Source organism: Papio anubis, chromosome 3, assembly GCF_008728515.1.
Source record: "Papio anubis isolate 15944 chromosome 3, Panubis1.0, whole genome shotgun sequence".
NCBI classification, from domain to species: domain Eukaryota; kingdom Metazoa; phylum Chordata; class Mammalia; order Primates; family Cercopithecidae; genus Papio; species Papio anubis.
The window spans coordinates 115236052-115255297 of record NC_044978.1 but is presented as its reverse complement, the minus strand read 5'-3'; the positions used below and the strand labels follow the sequence as shown (position 1 = coordinate 115255297).

General features: G+C 37.0%; 1 protein-coding gene and 1 pseudogene across 6 annotated transcripts in view; one reads left to right on the top strand and one right to left on the bottom strand.

The window, feature by feature from the left end:
• The window catches only part of SLC4A4 (solute carrier family 4 member 4), a 494300-nt gene that overhangs the window by 139313 nt on the left and 335741 nt on the right, over positions 1-19246 (bottom strand). The window lies entirely within an intron of this gene.
• LOC103884407 lies at positions 1848-3227 on the top strand (annotated as a pseudogene).

Sequence of the window (19246 nt, the reverse complement as noted above, 5' to 3'; positions counted from 1 at the left end):
TAGGAATAGGAGAAGATATAGGCAGAGAACACTGAAAAACGAGAAGAAAACCAGGACTTCAACAGTAGCCAAGTGAAGAAACAGCTCAATAAGGAGAGTGAATCAGTTAAATCACAGGCTGCTGAAGGTTCAGGTAAGATGGCAGCTAAGAATGGACCAATGAATTTGGCAAGATGGAGGTGCTGGAGATTTTTTTTTTTTTTCTTTTTTTTTTTAATTGAGATGGAGTCTTGCTCTGTCTCCCAGGTTGGAGTGCAGTGGCGCAGTGGCGCGATCTCGGCTCTCTGCAACCTCTGCCTCCCGCGTTCAAGTGATTCTTCTGCCTCAGCCTCCCAAGTAGCTGGGACTACAGGAACATGCCACCATGCCTGGCTAATTTTTTTGTATTTTTAGTAGAGACAGAGTTTCACCATATTGGCCAGAATGGTCTCGAACTCCTGACCTTGGGATCCACCCGCCTCAGCCTCCCAAAGTGCTGGGATTACAGGCGTGAGCCACCGCGCCTGGCTCGGGATCTTGACAGGAGCAGTTACAGTGGACACCAGAGAGTAAAGATAATTGTTTTGAGAAATGTTGCTACCAAGTAAAGCTGAGAAAATGAGGAAGCTAGGGGAGGAGGGAATAAAATAGATTTCTTTCTTTCTTTCTTTTTTGAGATAGAACTACTATATTTACAAATAGAACGCATCTTGGTACCAAATATTAAACAACTGGTTGAAAAGTGAAAAGATTCCATCAAATTTCTTATTTGGGATAATATAAATAGGTAAACACATATTAAGACTTGCCAACTTAAAGAAAATGTAGTTTAAAAAGTTGTAAGGCAAAATTTCAGTATATCATTTTATATATATGATAGAGAAATATCATTTTAATTCATGGGTTAAGCCTTTTTGTTTTTCATAGTCCTCACTTTTTAATTATAAAGGAGATGGTGACTGGGGAAAGAGGCAGACATTAGATTTTGAATAAATGTTACTACAGTTCTAGTAGAAGGATTTGAGATTATCTAAACATTACTAGTTATCGATTGATTTCATTTATCCATGACTATCTTATCTTCAAAAAAGCAGATAATTGAGGACTTCTAAGCTTTTATTTCTTTAATTTTAATGCATCAATTTCATGAAGAAGGAAAAATCATAAGACTTGGTTTTGTCACTGACTCAATGACATAGTTTGTCAAATAGTTACAACACTCTTTTTAAAGCTCCATAGACTTTTCACCCTGACTTTCTCACAGGAACCTTATAAAGTAGTTAGGACAAATCTTATTATCATATTGTAATACTGACTTTTTAAAAGAAGCTCACATAGTCAAACTTCTTAAAGTCCAAGTGTGGAGTGGAGATTAGAACTCTCATCTCTTTCTCTTTGCATCTATCCTACTTAGTTTCAGCATGTTTGAGCACCATGACAAAAATAACTGCAAAGGTGCAACGCTTCTCTAAGCAACAAAATATGGCACTTTGAAAGGCAAAGTTAAAATTACTTTTAGCCTTAATGATCACAATCCATTTTTTCGGAACTGTCTTAATGGTGTAAAAAATATCACATATTTGTAAAACCAAAAACAACATATTAAGGGGCCAGGTCTCTGTGAGCCCTGCACGAGCTGGGAGTGGCCTTGCACAGCCGCAGTAGCAGAGGGCGAGGGCGCCTTCAAACCCTCACGGTTTCTTCCGCACCTCAAGATTTCTGCCGCTGCTTTCCTCGATCTGCTTCTTGCGTGAGCTACCGACCATGAGCTGGGCTGCAGGAGTCCTGCCCACCAGCGAGAGAATAGGTGCTGCAGGAGCTCATTTCCTTTGTCGGGGGGCGGCTGGGCCTTCACTCCCATTTCCAAGATGGTGACTGCCAAGCGTGAACTTGCCAAGAATTTCACTTTGGAGGGGGCCGCTCATCCCAATAAGATCTCCATTATAGGAACTGGATCAGTTGGCATGGCCTGTGCTCTCAGCATCTTATTAGAAGGTTTGGGTGATAAACTTGCCTTTGTGGATGCTGACGAAGGCAAATTGAAGGGTGAGACAATGGATCTTCAACATGGCAGCCCTTTCATAAAAATGCCAAACATTGTTTCCAGCAAAGATTACAGTGTCACTGCAAAGTCCAACCTAGTCATTATTACAGCAGGTGTACCAGCAACAGGAGAAACACGCCTTGATATAGTTCAATGAAATGTGACCATTTTTAAAGTAATTATTTCCAGTATTACCCAATACAATCGCCACCACAAACTGATACTAGTTTCTAATTTAGTGGATATTGTAACTTATGTATCCTGGAAATTGAGTGCCTTTCCCCAAAACCGTGTTACTGGAATTGGCTGTAATCTGGACACTCCCCCTTTACGTTTCTTCACTGGGCAAAGGCTTGATATCCACTCTGAAAGCTGTCATAGGTGGATTCTTGGAGAGCATGAGGACTCAAGTGTTCCTGTGTGGAGTGAAGTCAGTATTGCTGGCGTCCCTCTGAAGGATCTGAATTCAGATACAGGAACTGATAAAGATCCTGAACAATGGGGAAAAGTCCACAAAGAAGTGATTACCTGTGGCTATGAGGTGTACTAAAACGAAAGGTGTACTAATTGGGCCACTGGCCTATCTGTAGCTGATTTAACAGAAATTATTTTGAATAATCTTTTTTTTTTTTAAATAGAAAACAACAACGAACATTTTTTAATAGGCAAACTCATTTCCCATTGAGATGTCTTTCACTGCAGTGGGAAAGAGCAACCAAACATAGCCTGGGTTTTAATGACATGACATTGTCAATGGGAAGTTACAAGGAAAAAAAAGGTGCATTTGATTTATTAGTGAATTCTGGAAGGATTATGGATAACTTGTCAGAATTTATTTCAAATGAATATTTTTGAGAATTAATTATCTCTAAGTCATTGAGCAATGAAATGAATCTAGAAGTCCATCAGAGGAATTATCTTTGCATCTCCTAAATAGTAGCCAGCACTGACTTTGGTCTCTGTTTCATACTGGTCAATAATTCACATTGCATGAGCTGGTTAATCTAGTCAATAGTTTTCTATTAGGTTAGTGCAAAATATTTTTTATATACTTTAATTTCTGGGGTACATGTGTAGAATGCGTAGGTTTGTTACATAGGTATACACCTGCTATGGTGGTTTGCTGCACCCATCAACTCGTCATCTACATGAGGTATTTCTCCTAATACTACCCCTCCCATAACCCCTGACCCCCTGATAGGCCCCGGTGTATGATGTTCCCCTCCCTGTGTCCATGTGTTCTCATTGTTCAACTCCCACTTATGAGTGAGAACATGCAGTAACTGGTTTTCTGTTCTTCCGCTACTTTGCTGAGAATGATGATTTCCAGCTTCATCCATGTCCCTGCAAAGGACATGAACTCATCGTTTTTTATGGCTACATAGTATTCCATGGTGTATATGTGCCACATTTTCTTTATCCAGTCTATCATTTATGGGCATTTGGATTGGTTCCCAGTTCTTGCTATTGTGAACAGTGCTGCAATAAACATACATGTACATGTGTCTTTGTAGGAGATTGATTTATAATCCTTTGGGTACATACCCAATAATGGGATTGCTGGGTCAAATGATATTTCTAGTTCAAGATCCTTGAGGGATTGCCACATTGTCTTCCACAATGGTTGAACTAATTTACACTCCCACCAACAGTGTAAAAGCATTCCTATTTCTCCACATCCTCTCCAGCACCTGTTGTTTCCTGACTTTTTAATGATCGCCATTCTAACTGGTGTGAGATGGTATCTTATTGTGGTTTTGATTTGCATTTCTCTAATGAACAGTGATGATGAGCTTTTTTTCATATGTTTGTTGGCTGCATAGATGTCTTCTTTTGAGAAGTGTCTGTTCATATCCTTTGCCCACTTTTTGATGGGGTAGTTTGTTTTTTTCTTGTAAATTTGTTTAAGTTCTTTGTAGATTCTGGATATTAGCCCTTTGACAGATACATTGCAAAAATTTTCTCCCATTCTGTAGGTTGCCTGTTCACTCTGATAATAGTTTATTTTGCTGTGCAGAAGCTCTTTAGTTTAATTAGATCCCATTTGTCAATTTTGGCTTTTGTTGCCATTGCTTTTGGTGTTTTAGTCATGAAGTCTTTGCCTATGCCTATGTACTGAATGGTATTGCCTAGGTTTTCTTCTAGGGTTTTTATGGTTTTAGGTCTTACATTTAAGTCTTTAATCCATCTTGAGTTAATTTTTGTATAAGGTGTAAGGAAGGGATCTAGTTTCAGTTTCCTGCATATGGCTACCCAGTTTTCCCAACACCATTTATTAAATAGGGAATCCTTTCCCTGTTGCTTGTTTTTGTCAGGTTTGTCAAAGATCAGATGGTTGTAGATGTGTGGTGTTATTTCTGAGGCCTCTGTTCTGTTTCATTGGTCTATATATCTGTTTTGGTACCAGTACCATGCTGTTTTGGTTCCTGTAGCCTTGTAGTATAGTTTGAAGTCAGGTAGTGTGATGTCTCCAGCTTTGTTCTTTTTGCTTAGGATTGTCTTGACTATGTGGTTCCATATGAAATTTAAAGTAGTTTTTTCCAATTCTGTGAAGAAATTCAATGGTAATTCGATGGGAAGAGCATTGAATCTATAAATTACTTTGGGCAGTATGGCCAAATTTTCACAATATTGATTATTCCTATCCATGAGCATGGAATATCTTTCCATTTGCTTATGTCCTCTCTTATTTTGTTGAGCAGTGGTTTGTAGTTCTCCTTGAAGAGGCCCTTCAAATCCCTTTTCAGTTGTATTCCTGGGTATTTTATTCTCTTTGTAGCAATTGTGAATGAAATTTCACTCATGATTTGGCTCTCTGTTTGTCTATTATTGTTGTATAGGAATGCTTGTAATTTTTGCACATTGATTTTGTCTCCTGAGATTTTGCTCAAGTTGCTTATCAGCTTAAGGAGATTTGGGGCTGAGACGATGGGGTTTTCTAAATATATAATCATGTCATCTGCAAACAGAGACAATTTGACTTCCTCTTTGAATAATCTTAGGAGGGTGCATCCAGTTTCCACCATAATTAAGGGCTTTTATGGGATAAATGAAGTAATATTCCTTAGCATTCCTTGTATCCTGGGACAGAACAGTGTTACAGATCTTATAAAGATCAAGCTGACCCCTGAAGAGGAGGCCCAGTTGAAAAAGAGTGCTGAAAGACTTTGTGAATTTAGAAGGAGCTCAAGCTTTAAAATTGTTTAAAGCTACCAGTCTGAAGGGTTTTTTGTTGTTGTTGTTGCTGTGTTTTGGTAGCAATCATTTTATTTTTAAAATTGTTGTATTAGTTTTATACTTTTTACCTGAAAAAAATTTCAAAAGTACCTGCGAAATAGAGTATGTAATAACAAATTCCTGTGTATCAACCACTCAACTTTATCAGATCTTACCCTTATGTCATGTTTGTTTCAATCTTCATTTTTAAAGAAAAAACATCCCACAACTACAATTGAGTACATTCCAACTCCACTTCCTTCACTTTTTCCCTAGGGTTCTAAAACCAGTGTTTATAATTCTTATGTAAAATGTATTATACTTGTGTATGGGCATACATGTGATATAGTATTATTTCTCAGGCATTTAAGCTCTTTATAAATAGTATCATACTCAATGCATCATTCTTTACCTTGCTTTTTGAATTCAACATTATGCTTTTGAGAGAAATCCACACTGATGAAAGTAGCTCTACTATATTCATTTTAAGGGCTGCATACTACTTCACTGTATAAATATATCACAACTTATACATCCTACTATTTGGCAGTTATAAATATTTCTGCAGTGTTGCAATGAACACCTTATAATATTTTCCTTATGACCTCAATATTTGAGCTTGTTTAATATGTATAACTAAAAGTAGAATTCCTGAGTCTTAGAGAAGTTCCTCCCGGCTCTCAGCTAAAGACTTCATGACTAAAAACACCAAAAGCAATGGCAACAAAAGCCAAAATTGATAAATGGGATCGAATTAAACTAAAGAGCTTCTGCAGAGCAAAAGAAACTATCACCAGAGTGCACAGACAGCCTACAAAATGGGAGAAATTTTTTGCAATCTATCCATCTGACAAGGGGGTAATATCCAGAATCCACAAGAAATTTAAAGAAGTTTACAGATTTCTTTTTTTTAATGGGAGATATTACAGCACTTTTGGAATGTAAGTGAGAATGATCCAGTAGGGACAGATGAATGCTGCAGGAGAGATAGGGGATAAGTGCAGAAGCAGTTTAAGCATCTTTAAACTACTGAAAAGAGACAATATCCACATCACAGGTAGAAAAGTTAGTTACAGATGGGAACACACAGAGTTTATCAGTCCTAACCAGGGAAAGCAGACTAGATGGGACTAATGGGGGAGATTGGGAGATTTGGTGGGACGACGACGCAGATTTCTGAGGACTTATTTTTGCAGTTCAATACTAGTGAGCTAATGGTGAGAAGGAGGAAGTTGTATGGGACTTTGAGAAAAGAAGGCACAAAGTGGTTTTCTTGGAGAATGAAGGCTGCTTAACACAGTCACTTTGAAAGCTTATCTTATAGGTGTTATTCTGCAGTACAGCTTAATAAAAATATTTCAACAATTATGGAAGAATGGAGATAAGAATTTTGGAAGACCATCCAAAAGACACAGACCTCTGATATATACTTATCCAATATAAATGTCCCTCCCTTCAAATCAAAAGTACCAGTGAACTTAACATTTTATATAATGGATTGTTGTGGAGATGGAAGTGGCAGGCATGAACCCATTTCCCCATTAATAAAAAGGTTATACCAACATTTTCAACTTCCATTTCAGAGTTCTTAATTAGGGAAAACAAGTGACATGAGAACTAATCCCTAAGCTCCATAACCCTCTGTAGGTTTTTTATAGATTTTTTTTTAATTTGACACTTCATATAAGAAGAAAGCTGTGAGGCAAAAAAGCAAGGAACTTAGGGCTAAGAATTTAGTGGAAACCAAGAAAAGAAAAAGAAAAAAAAAAAAAAGCAAAGAGAAGGTATATATATCTTACATGCTACAAACAAAATCACTTCTAAGCAGTAGGGAATTTTCCAAAGTTTCTCCCATTAATCCTTCAAGAAATACTAATATTTAAAAAAAACTTTTTTACATCTTACAGATATGAAAAGAATAGCCATGGGAAGGGTCTAAAAAAACATCAAGTTGCCAAGACTGTTATTATTACCTAAGGAAGTTGCAATTATAAATTGTCCCCTATAACACAGAGCAGAGTGTGGAATATGGCCAAGTGACCCAAACCCACATGACATAACATTTCTAGAATAATCTTCCTCAAACTCTCTCCAGAGAGAGTTCCCATTTTGAACACAGACACAAAGGTCTCTAATAATCTGATTTCACTTCCCATTTTCTCCAGCAGACTCCTTGCTTGAGTTAGGCAGCTGACCTGATCATAATCCTCTTCTGTTTTATATGCTTACACTCCTACACTTCTTATCAAAAACTGCCTTTTCCTCACGTCTGTCTTTTATAAACAGCCTTTAGAGCTCAGCACAAGACTTTCTACTATCTCAGCCCAATTCCTTGGAAACTTCATAAGTGCTCACTTCTGAATCACATTTTTGCCAAAGTGTCTTTTCCCAAGTTTCACAAGGGTAAGAGCAGTTTATTCTCCACGGTACCAAACAGTTGCTTTGCATATCATTCAGCTGTAATAAATATTATGAAGGAATGGACTCTGTAGCACTAAAATCAGGCCAAAAGACCATAAAATGCCCAAAGAAATAAGGATTTTAAGGTTCAATCTGGAACCTACTGACTGGATTTGTCACAGCAACTACGTTGCTCACAACACATGCAGATTATCTCACAGTTGACTATATTCTTCCATAAATCATTTTACCAGTACTGCAATCACTATACCTGTACTCAAAAATTAGGAGTATATATTTTAAGGCAATAGCTAAGAGAAACCAATAGCTATTCTAAAATAAAAATATGTGGTGCCTGAACAGCTGCTCTCACATAATCCAGCTGTAATAAATATTAGGAAGGAATGGACTCTGTAGCACTAGAAATCAGACCAGAAGACCATAAAATGCCCCCAAAAGTTAGGATTTTTAAGGTTAAATCTGGAACCTACTGCCCACACTCTACCCTCCGTGTCCTCCATGGTCTTCTCCATGCCGACACTCTACTCTCTATGTCCTCCTTCAGACACACCAGGCACACTTGCCCCAGGTCCTTCATATCTGCTGTGTCCTCTGAATGGGATGTATGCAGGGCTCCCTCCTTCACTTCCTTCTGATATTAATTGTTACATTCTCATCAGAGAGGCTTTCCCTGGACACACTAAAATTTCAACTCCCTTCTCCCCACAGATACTTCTACTCTTCTGCTTTATTTTATCTGCCTTGTACTTATTGTAGTCAAACATACTGTTTTCCTTATCATTTTTATTCATTTTATTCGAATGTTGCCTTTTTATTACACTGCAATATAACCTCCCTGAAGGTAGGAATATTCATTTATTTTGTTCAGTGTTATGTCCCTAGTGCCTAGAAAAGTGCCTGAGGAGCTGAGGAAACAGGTTCAATAAATATTTGTTGAATGATGAGTGATGGCTATTATTTCTGCTCTTCCCAACAAGTCTTCCTAACTCTCTTCTTAAAGAAGTGGCTTCTACACATCCCACCCAGGCCACATATGTGGACAAAAGACCTAGATATAGCCAATCTTAGTAAACTCCTCCCCTGACAAGAGTGATTGGTCTACAGGATGGAGGCCAATCACAGGGACCAAATCTTTTGGAAAAATCAATATCTAGAAGTGTAGAAATCAACATGTTCCCTTTCAGCTGTGGTTGTTCCCCATCATGTTGAAAGAGCACAAGACCATCCACACCAGGAAAGAGTGGGGTCAGCACCCAAAATGAAACCAGCAGAGTCAAAAGAGGAAAATGGATGAAGAGAAAGAATGTTGAGTCTCCAGGCTCAGTCAGTGACATCCTGCAGCTTGTCTGTTCTGTGAACTCACCAAGAATTCTTCCCAGTTACATAAGCCACTAAATCTCCTTTTGGGCTTCAATTAATTTGAGGTGCGTTTCTGTCTACTGCAGAGCCCAGATACAAAATATATTTGTCAGATAAATGTGAGGAACAGCAGGTTAAATGAAATTAAACAACTGTCTATACTACAGATTTTTTTTTTTTTTTTGAAACTTTAGTATACCTAGGAATGCTTTATCTCCCATGGGGAAATAAATAAAGCACATTATAATATAGAATCAGAATAGAAAATTCTGCTTTGGACAGAAATTTTCTCATCTTCCATCTAATCCCACTCTCAAGTGTACTTAATTGTCCTCAGACTTTATGGGTGCCTACAATGTTCAAAGTCTGGTAATAGGAAGGCACTGTAGAAAACAGACACCCTGTAATGCTGCAATGAAAAAGGAAACATAAATGCCATATGAAAAGTACACTGTGCAATGGGAGGTCACAAGACACACCAATCACACCTAGTGACAGAGTTCAAAAAAGGTTCTTCTCTAAGTCAAAGTTTAAAAATCTCTCCCATAATTTTGGTTTATCAAACACTGATTCACACGTTATCTTTTCCAAGTACAATAATATCTGATAAAGGAAAAGTAATGGCTAAAGTATGAAAACCAATTCTAGGCTTATACAATAAACTGTGAACAATAATAAAGTACTAGAAAAAATGTAAAGATTAAACAAAAAGGTAAATAGGACCAGGAAATATAAAGAACAATAAAAGATAAAACAAGAATAGAATATATGGCTTTCATATCAGGTTGAAATCACAATAAATGCATCTGGACTGAATTCCTAAGGTAAAATTGAACATTCCTTTCTTATAGATTGTAACTTGTTTTTTTCAAAAAATAACCAGCCTGGACTTTATGCACGGTCAACTACAAGAACACACAGAGTGAAAAAAAAAAAAAATTCCTTTAGCCAACGTAGGCTTCAGAGGAGTGAATTTTAAATGGCTACCTTGCGGTACTACAATTATTCAAAAATACTTTGACTAGTTCACTGATTTTGTGACCTTTTTGTCTTTACCAGGCTATTAACACCAGCTCTGTGAATCCAGATGTTACATTCCAGGTTCCTTTCACACTAGCCTGTACTCTTTCTTCCAGAGTATAGTCATGGTATGGTTACTCAGAAGTAATATTTTGCCTTCTGCTATAAATGTTTTATCTTACAATTTTTTTAACCTTTCTTATTTTCTGAGTGGTTTTCTAACAACAACCCAGCTATCACAGTATTAGCATAAGAGGTCACTTAACTTGAGATGACAGTTCTGTGTGATGATGGAAAAGTTATTCATACATAAGTAATATGCATCACACACAGCTATTTTTAAAGTTCGATCTTTCACACTCCACTCAGGTCTTGGATTCTTCTGCCTTCTATGAAAGCAGTTTACATATTTTAGGTTTTCTATATGGGTGGGATAATCATATGATTAATATTATGTCCTCCTAGCTTCCTTACCATTGCTCTCAGACCTGCAGCATTACCTGTAGGTCCAGGATATTATAGTATTCCTCAGTCACTGGGCAGATATTTAAACTCTACCTCCTTTTCTCTGCCATTTTTCTGCATGTGTTAAAATAACTGCATCAATAATAAAGTGTTATTTATAACCAGGAATACTCACGATTTGTCCTTTAAATCTGATTTACTAGAATGCTATCCTGTAGGCTCTTCAATGTCCTTGCTATAAATGATATTATAACATCATCTAAACTTGAGTATACTTTCTCATTCTTTTTACAAAGCTTACACCCATTGCTGTCTCATTCTATACATTATATTTTCCCCTCTATGAGAATGATTTTAATCTTCAAATCTGTACCTGTTTTCTATTTACCCTGCCTCATGTCCACATGCTAACATTCACCTGATTTCCTGGGCAAAGAACTGATTTCTGGCATTCTTATTGTTCTTTCCTCTCTTCATTTCTTCTTCTTAGCTTATTTTCTCTTCTTCCTGCTAATTTTCTCCTGTCCCCCACCCTTCCACTGTCTTTGGGTATTTTCAGCTCTTATTTTTCAAACAAACTCATGTGGTAAGCTCAAAATCATTCAATGTCACCCAATTCCACAACCTTCCATTGCAGAAGGTATCTGTATCAGTAGTAAAGTAAGATCACCATACCTACCAGTTGGCCCATAACAGTCCCAGTTTACACTATTGTCCTGGTGTAATGACTAATAGTACCTCTTTTCATTCTCAAAAATGTCTTGGTCTAAAAGAAAAATTTTTATGGCCACTCTACATTTTAATCTCACTGAGACTGGCTTTTAGGTAGTACTGAAAATAATAGTATTAGAAAATAATTACATACTGTAGAACCTTAAGATTCAAGAAACTCAGAAGTGTAAGGGAGAGCCCAGGCCTAACAGCATCTTAGTAGGTATTTATGCTCTCTGAGTATGAATTTATTCATTTACCATATGCAAACAACAATATTAACTCTTAAGGTAGAAAAAAGTGTTCTCTCACCTTACCAGGTTTCTGCCTCTGCCTATTTATTCCTCTTCTCTGTACCTCAGGGAATGTGGCCAATTTCATGAATTAGAGTTTGATAAATTCAATGGGACTTCCTTTCTAATGGGATGATTAAAGTGCCATGAAGACAGGAAGCGAGTTGACTTCTTTCTCTTACAGTAAGACAATTAAATAGAAAAAAACCAGACTTGACATTTTCATCTATGTGGCTGGTTAGATAAGTTTACTCAGAGTCTGTTTCATAGGCCCAATTATATTTCTCTATCATGGCGGGTATCTCTGAGACTGTGAATCCCAAGATTTAGATTCTGTGTGGATGGTTGTAAGCCTATGTACTTGGTAAACTATGTTCAGCTTCCAATCGGCTTAATTCCAGGCTGAATATTAAGGTGACCTGCCCCTAACCCAAATGCCAGCCAAAAGCAAAAGATATAATCTCCGAAGGAAGATAATGTCATCTAGAGTATAAAAATTATCTCTACTATGGATATTTTATATCTGACATTTAATCAGAAGTTGTTAGACATAATAGAAGACAAAATCAAATGACTGGAATCCCAAGAGGGGGGAAAAACACAAATTAGAAATAACCTTAAAGGAAATTATATACTGTGGTTATCAGACACAGACTTTGAAATAATTTCATATTTTTAAAATATTTATTTCAAAATGGGAATTTAAATGAATCTATTTTAAAAACAATATACTTGTCCTAGAGATAATATGTATCATTGGCTTGTTAAAGTCAGTATTACTCATAATATGAACACATGACATATCAAAACTTGTAGAATGAAGCTGCAAACATGCATTCAGTAACATTCATGCCCTTAACTGTCAATGTTAAAAAAAAGAAAAGCTAAAGTCTAATGATCTAAATAAATTATCTCAAAAAATAAGAAAACAGAACATTAAATTCAAAGAAAGCAGAAGGAAGAAAATGAAAACTAGAGAAGAAATTAATTAATTTAAAAACAAATATATAACACTGCTCATGTTCTGTTTCATAATTTGAGTGACAATTATATAGGTGTGTTCACATTGTGAAAAATCATCAAGGAAACATGATTTGTGCATCTATCTATGCACACCCAATGTGTGTTTTACTCTAATAAAACCTACTATAATGAATTTCTCAATAAATTGCTATTTCGCTGCAAATATGGCATATATGTAGCACTCCCTTGGCAGGGAATCCTTAAGGGAAATAAAGGACAGTGAAAAACTAAAAATATATTTTACAGCCGTAACTCATACATTAAAGATTTTTATAAAGATTAGAAGTTATAGAAATGTACACACCACACCCAAGCTATGTCTGAGTTGGTATCTTCCTACCTTTAACATCCAATGGTAACCAAACCCTAATATTCCATTACTTTAGATAAATATAATATAACCTTAGCAATTATATTTTTCTTAGGTTAAAATTAGCCTCCAACAAGGGCTGGGATGTAGAAGGAAGCCATCAAAGACAGCCTTGTGAAAATTTATCACTGGGAGAGTTTTGAAATAGGTTTCACCTACCAAGAACGATATGTATCTATGGGAGCACACAGTCTCAAACTCTGGAAATCTGAGAGCATGATGGCTAGAGACTAGTACATTGCCTACAATTGGCTTCTTTGGTTAACAGAAGGCTGTTCCTATCTCCACCCTCCCCACACCTTTGAGCAGCCCCCTTATTCCATACATGGGGAAGTAGGGGGCTTATCTGAACTTTTTGAATTCTAAAGACAATTATCCTACACCAGCTCTGTTTCGACTATCAAGTGTAAACTAAAACTTCTAAGCCCCACAACCATCTAAATGGACCCCTCCTCTCAGCCAAGGGCATTCCAAAGTTAACCTGAAAAACTAGTTCAGGCCATGATGGGAACGGTGGGGTCAGGGTAGGGTAAGACACGCCTCATTATACCCTCCTCCCCATGGAATTCATACACAAGTGACCAGCATTAACATTGAAACAGAGATCTTAAGACTTTTTGCAGCAATAAAAGAGTTTTATTGTAGGAATAAAAGAATTCCAGCCTTACTCTAGTATAGTATCATATGGCACATAGAAGGCCCTGAAAGAAACTGAAGTGTTTTACCCTAAAATATATTCCTTTGACATATTTTGAAATGGCCCTACAAAGCTATCTCTTGTGAGGATAACTGGCAGTCTATAGAGAATCCCTTTCCCTTTCCAGGTCTTTTCCTTGATCTTCTGGCACCTTTTTAAGTCTGCTAAGAAACATTTATAATCTATTCTCTCTGAAGCCTGCTACCTGGAGGTTTTATCTGCATAAGAAGAAACTTGGTCTCCACAACCCTTTATCTCAACCCAGATACTCTCTTCTCTGGATTCTAGGTCTTTAGATAAACTCTTTCAACCAATTGCCAATCTGAAAATCTTGGAATCCATCTATGACCTGGATGCCCATCTCCCTGCCCCACCCTCCACCCCTGCTTTGAGTTGTCCTGGCTTTCTGGACTGAACCAAGGCACATCTTACATACACTGACTGATGTCTTATGTCTCTCTAAAATGTATAAAACCAAGCTGTAGCTGACCACTTTGGACACATGTCAGGACCTCCTCACACTGTCACAGGCATGTCCTCAATCTAGGCAAAATAAACTTCTAAATTGATTGAGACTTGTCTCAGATACTTTTTGGTTTATACAAGACAGGAGTTTTTCCCACTGAAAGCTATATTCTGGCCTTTCATTGTAGAAGAGAAGGAAGACCCATGATTCAATTTTGGTTCCAAGTACAAAGAGCAGGCCTAGTACAACCAGCTTGCTTTGCTGCAAGGCTATTCACAGCTAGAAGACAAAGCAGAAGGCTCTGCATAGTTCACCAGTGTCCTGCTTCTGGGTTTGAAGACAAAGCCTCAGTCAACAATAAAGGGTACCTTGGTCTTTGTTTCTCTGTGTACACATTTCTCCGATGATCTTTTGGAGAGAGTGTTGAGCTGAGGACAGGGTTTGGGTGTTCCTGAATAGCCTGGACAAATACCATCTTAAACACACCTCAACATTCCATTTCTAAATCTCGCTTCTTTGCATGGTTGCCCAACTAGGAAATGGTAGAAGAAGAAAAGGGATAAGATTCAGTGTTCTCTAAACTTAATCAGCTATTGCCTTTTATTCTTAGACTACACAGGAAAAAATACCTTTAAATTTTTCTGTTAAATAAGGATATTATTTAAGTGTTTGTTAGGCTAATTTACGGGATAGGACTCTTTTGGTGTGATAAAAGAAAACCACTGGAAAAATTACTAGAAACATATTTTTGTTTTGTTGTTAACAGAAATGCTGACTGCCCTTCAGGCTATCTTAAAGGTGTGATTTAGAAGAATATTTCCAATGACTAAATTTACATACCATTGGCCTAATATCTAAGAGGCCTAAAAAGAGCTATTGCTTGATAGCCCATAGAATCCAAAATTTAGACAATCACTTTTAATGTTTTTGGAACTTAATAGTTACAATGCAGAGATTTCCAGTGTGTATGAAATATGAAAGAGTACAGACAAAATCATCAAATAAGACAAGATGCCAAAAGGCTCTGGTGACATGTTTTTACTTTTTGAATACTCTTCTACTTTTGTTTATTCCATTTCTAAAAAAAACCACTACTTCAAAACGAAAACAATCCCAAGGGTAAAAATTTGATTTTCTAATTTTTCCTTCCAAATATAGACATCTCACCACCATTAACGCAAATGATTCTGCAAAGCAGCACATTTACAAATGGCTATTAAACTAAATATAACATTAAGTACAATCCATTAGTTCTGATTTCCTAAACAGGATGAAATTTCAAGTACTGCCCTAGTTTAAAAATCAACTTGTTAATATCTCCAAGTCACATTTTCTTAATGTCTCACATTATTTTTTAAAAAGAATTGTCAGTATGCATATAGCTACTTACAGTTTTTAAAACACTTTCATATGTACTATGCTACTGGAATTCTTACAGCAAGCTTGTAAGAAATGTATTATTACACCATTTTACAGATGAGGGAAATTAAGTCTCAAAAGCGTAAGGGTCTTCACCAAACTCATACGGCTAAGGCCAGGCCATGACTTGAATATTCACTTCACTATATGGTGAAACCTTTACATGTCTGAGGAACTGATTTTACTACCTAAAGTTTAGAACCTATTTTCCTGAAATATCGGAGTCTTTAATACAGCAAAACAGTGTTAATTAAGTATCTATGATGGTTTGGGCTCTGTAAAGATAACCTTTAAAATGTTTAATGAACATGTTTTAAAGTATTTAATAGTATTTAACTGCATAAAATAAAGTGGGACAGAGACAAGGAAAGGAGAAGACCAAATAAAGACAACAGCACTTTAAAAAAGATTTAAAGAAAAACAAGAACTGCAGGTTCTAGGTGCTAGGTAAGTTAGGTATTTTTTTGCTTTCATAAGAAGTTATTTTCCTCTTTCATTGTTGCGTCATGAACTCCACTGTATATAAATACAGGTCACTTGCTCCATGCCTGAAAGAAGTAGACTTGAAATATTCATTCATCTATCTAAGATGGAAAGTCCCAAAATTCCACCTATGCCTCTGAACTCTAGCTAGGCCTTTGGAAAAGACTAACTTCCCTGACTACCCCCAGCTTCCCTGACTACCCCCACCTTCCGGGACTTTACCTAGCCTTACCTCTGAAATTGTGCTTATCACTAGGCATTCACTGACTGACTTGGCTGTGACTTTTATTAGACTACAAGTACTTTATAGACAGGTCCAAAGTGCCCTATGAAAAGAAACCATGTATTATTCAACTTTGTTTCCTCAGTACCTTACAAAGCCAAGGCCTTGAAATAAGCATTCTGTAAATGTTTGTTAAACACATGAAATCCATGTGTTCATACCTGTGTTGTGGCATCTTTATACCATGCATAGAAACAAGCAGGGACACTGACAGCTCCACTAAAGGTGCTCCATCTGATGGTAGTCAACTTCAGAAAGGTTTCTGGTAAGAAGCAAAGGGCCTTTACGAATTCCAAAACTTATGATCAGGGGTCCCTACCATTCATTGTTTAAAAAAATTCCCTGCTGAAGTGGCTAAAAGTCCTACCTTTGTCTGGGATTTCTCAGTGAGATTTTGAAAAAGAGTCTTTCTTTGGGAGAACAGCTGTACACTGAATTCCTTCCAAATTTAAGATTTTGAATCTCACATTGGTAAGACTGAATTCTAAAGACACCACTGTTACCAACAGGCACAAAGAGCTTCAATAATAATTCTAAAATTACTAGTAGTAATAATAATAATAATAATAATTTAAAATGCTTTAAATCAATCATCTCTGGCCAGGCACTGGACCAAAAACTTTGTATGCATCATCTTATTATACTCTCACCACATTTCTATAAGTAAGTTATTATTGTGGTCTCCATTTGCCCAATAAGAAATTGAGATCTAGAAATTCCCCCTTATCTAAGGTTTCGCTTCAGCAGTTTCAGTTACTTATGGTCAACCAGGGCCTGAAAATAGGTGAATACAGTACAATAAGATGTTTTGTGAGAGAGCAAGAGTGAGCGCACATTCACATAACTTTTATTATAGAATATTGTCGTAATTATTTTATTAGTAATTATTGTTGTCAATCTCTTACTGTTCCTGATTCGTAAATTAAACTTTTATCATAGTATATGAAAACTCACAGTATATGTAAGGTTTGGTACTGTCCACAGTTTTAGACATCCACTGGGGGTTTTGGAACATACCTCACTCAGGTAATGGGAAACTGCTATATATAACTAACATCACAAAACTAGAAAAGGCAGAACGAAGATTCAACCCAAAGCCTGGCTGTCTCCAGAGTCCAAGCTTCACCATGCTAAGCTTGCTAATTGTTATCCAGTGTTTTAAATTCAAGTAGAGAAAACCAGAATGAGCTTTGGAATTAGAGCTAGAAGCAAATCTCAGTTCTTCCATTTATTAGCTGAGGGACGTTGGACAAATGACTTCATTTCTTTCAAATGAGTTTGCTCATCTGTATAATGGGAATAATAAATGATTACTTTGTGGAGTTCAGAAGACTAAATGAGGTGATCTTTGCAAGTATTTATGCACAATGATGAGCAGATAATAGGTCCCCCAATAAATAAGTTACATGGAGGAATATTATGGGGCCCTGAATCAAGAATGCATCATTAGGCCAGGCACGGTGGCTCAAGCCTGTAATCCCAGCACTTTGGGAGGCCAAGACGGGCAGATCACGAGGTCAGGAGATCAAGACCAGCCTGGCTAACATGGTGAAACCCCATCTCTACTAAAACAAAAATACAAAAAACTAGCCAGGCGAGGTGGCGGGCGCCTGTAGTCCCAGCTACTTGGGAGGCTGAGGTAGGAGAATGGCATAGATCCGGGAGGCGGAGCTTGCAGTGAGCTGAGATCCCGCCACTGCACTCCAGCCTAGGTGACAGAGCAAGACTCCGCCTCAAAAAAAAAAAAAAAAAAAAAAAGGAAATGCATCACTGGGACTGAATGCTGAAGACAGATTTGAGAAAAATTAAAAGGCAGAATGTATAGGACTAGTTAAATGCCTGGATAAAGGGGGTGACAGAGCAGGAAGAATCCAGCATGACATACAACACGAGAATATAATTTCTTCAAATGCTTAGTGCTCTCCAACATTAAAAGCAAATATTTCACCAATACTAGTGATTCGCAGATACATCATTGAAAATTCAGCTGTGCATTAAAAATATCTGTGTCTTAAATTTTTTAAAGTTTAACCTATGCAACAGTTGCTGAGAAGATTACAAAGTTATCATCTACATTTAGCCTACTCATCTGTAAAGTAAGGTTAATGATAATATACAACAAGATATAGGTAAAAGCTCCTGGCATAGTACCTGAAATAGTATAGTAGATAGTCAATAAATGGTACCAATAATTATAATCACATTAGAGTTCTAATATAATCCGAGAAAAAAGGGGAAGAGGTGATTGACAAAAATAAAATTTTTCTCTCCCAAGGGAATAAAGTAAAATACAGCTAGATTGCCACCACATTCAATTCAGATATACAATCATCTGAACTTTAAAAAGAAATTTCTTCCACCAGTTTGTATCATAGACTTAAAAACATATTATCCATACAGAAACCTCCCTAGGTAAGGTCACTCTACCAAGTGTATAGATGCATGCACTTTAGCTTGAGAATGTTGCAGCGAGAGCATCCCATACTAAGGCTGCAAAATGAACCGCAGGCTGAGGTGAGCGTGGGTGGTTCAGTGCAACTACACTGTAAAACAAATATAATATAATTCCTCACGATAACTGCACCCATTTTAATTATCTGCATTCCCTCAGAATGACACCCTTATCCTTGAATGACTATGTTCAGCAGGAACACTTTGTTTTAAAATGAAATGCTTTATTTCTAACTTTTGCCTTACCTATTATTATCTAAAAAGCAGTATCTGTTAATAGTCTTCCCTCACCCACCCCAAAAAGAAAGATGCTAAACATAGGGCTTCTTTTATTCTTTCTGCCCCACAAACTCCAGCTGCCATTAGGAAAGAAAGGTTGTGGAAGGAGCAACCATATGAAATCAAAACAAACAGACAAATAAAAAAGCATTGTGGGGCCAGTGACTTCAAGAAAAATAAAAAAATACAGTTTAAGGGGAATTGTTTTACAGGCGTTCTCTTCTGCACATACCCCGGTTGGGGTAACTAATCAAAAACATAGACTTC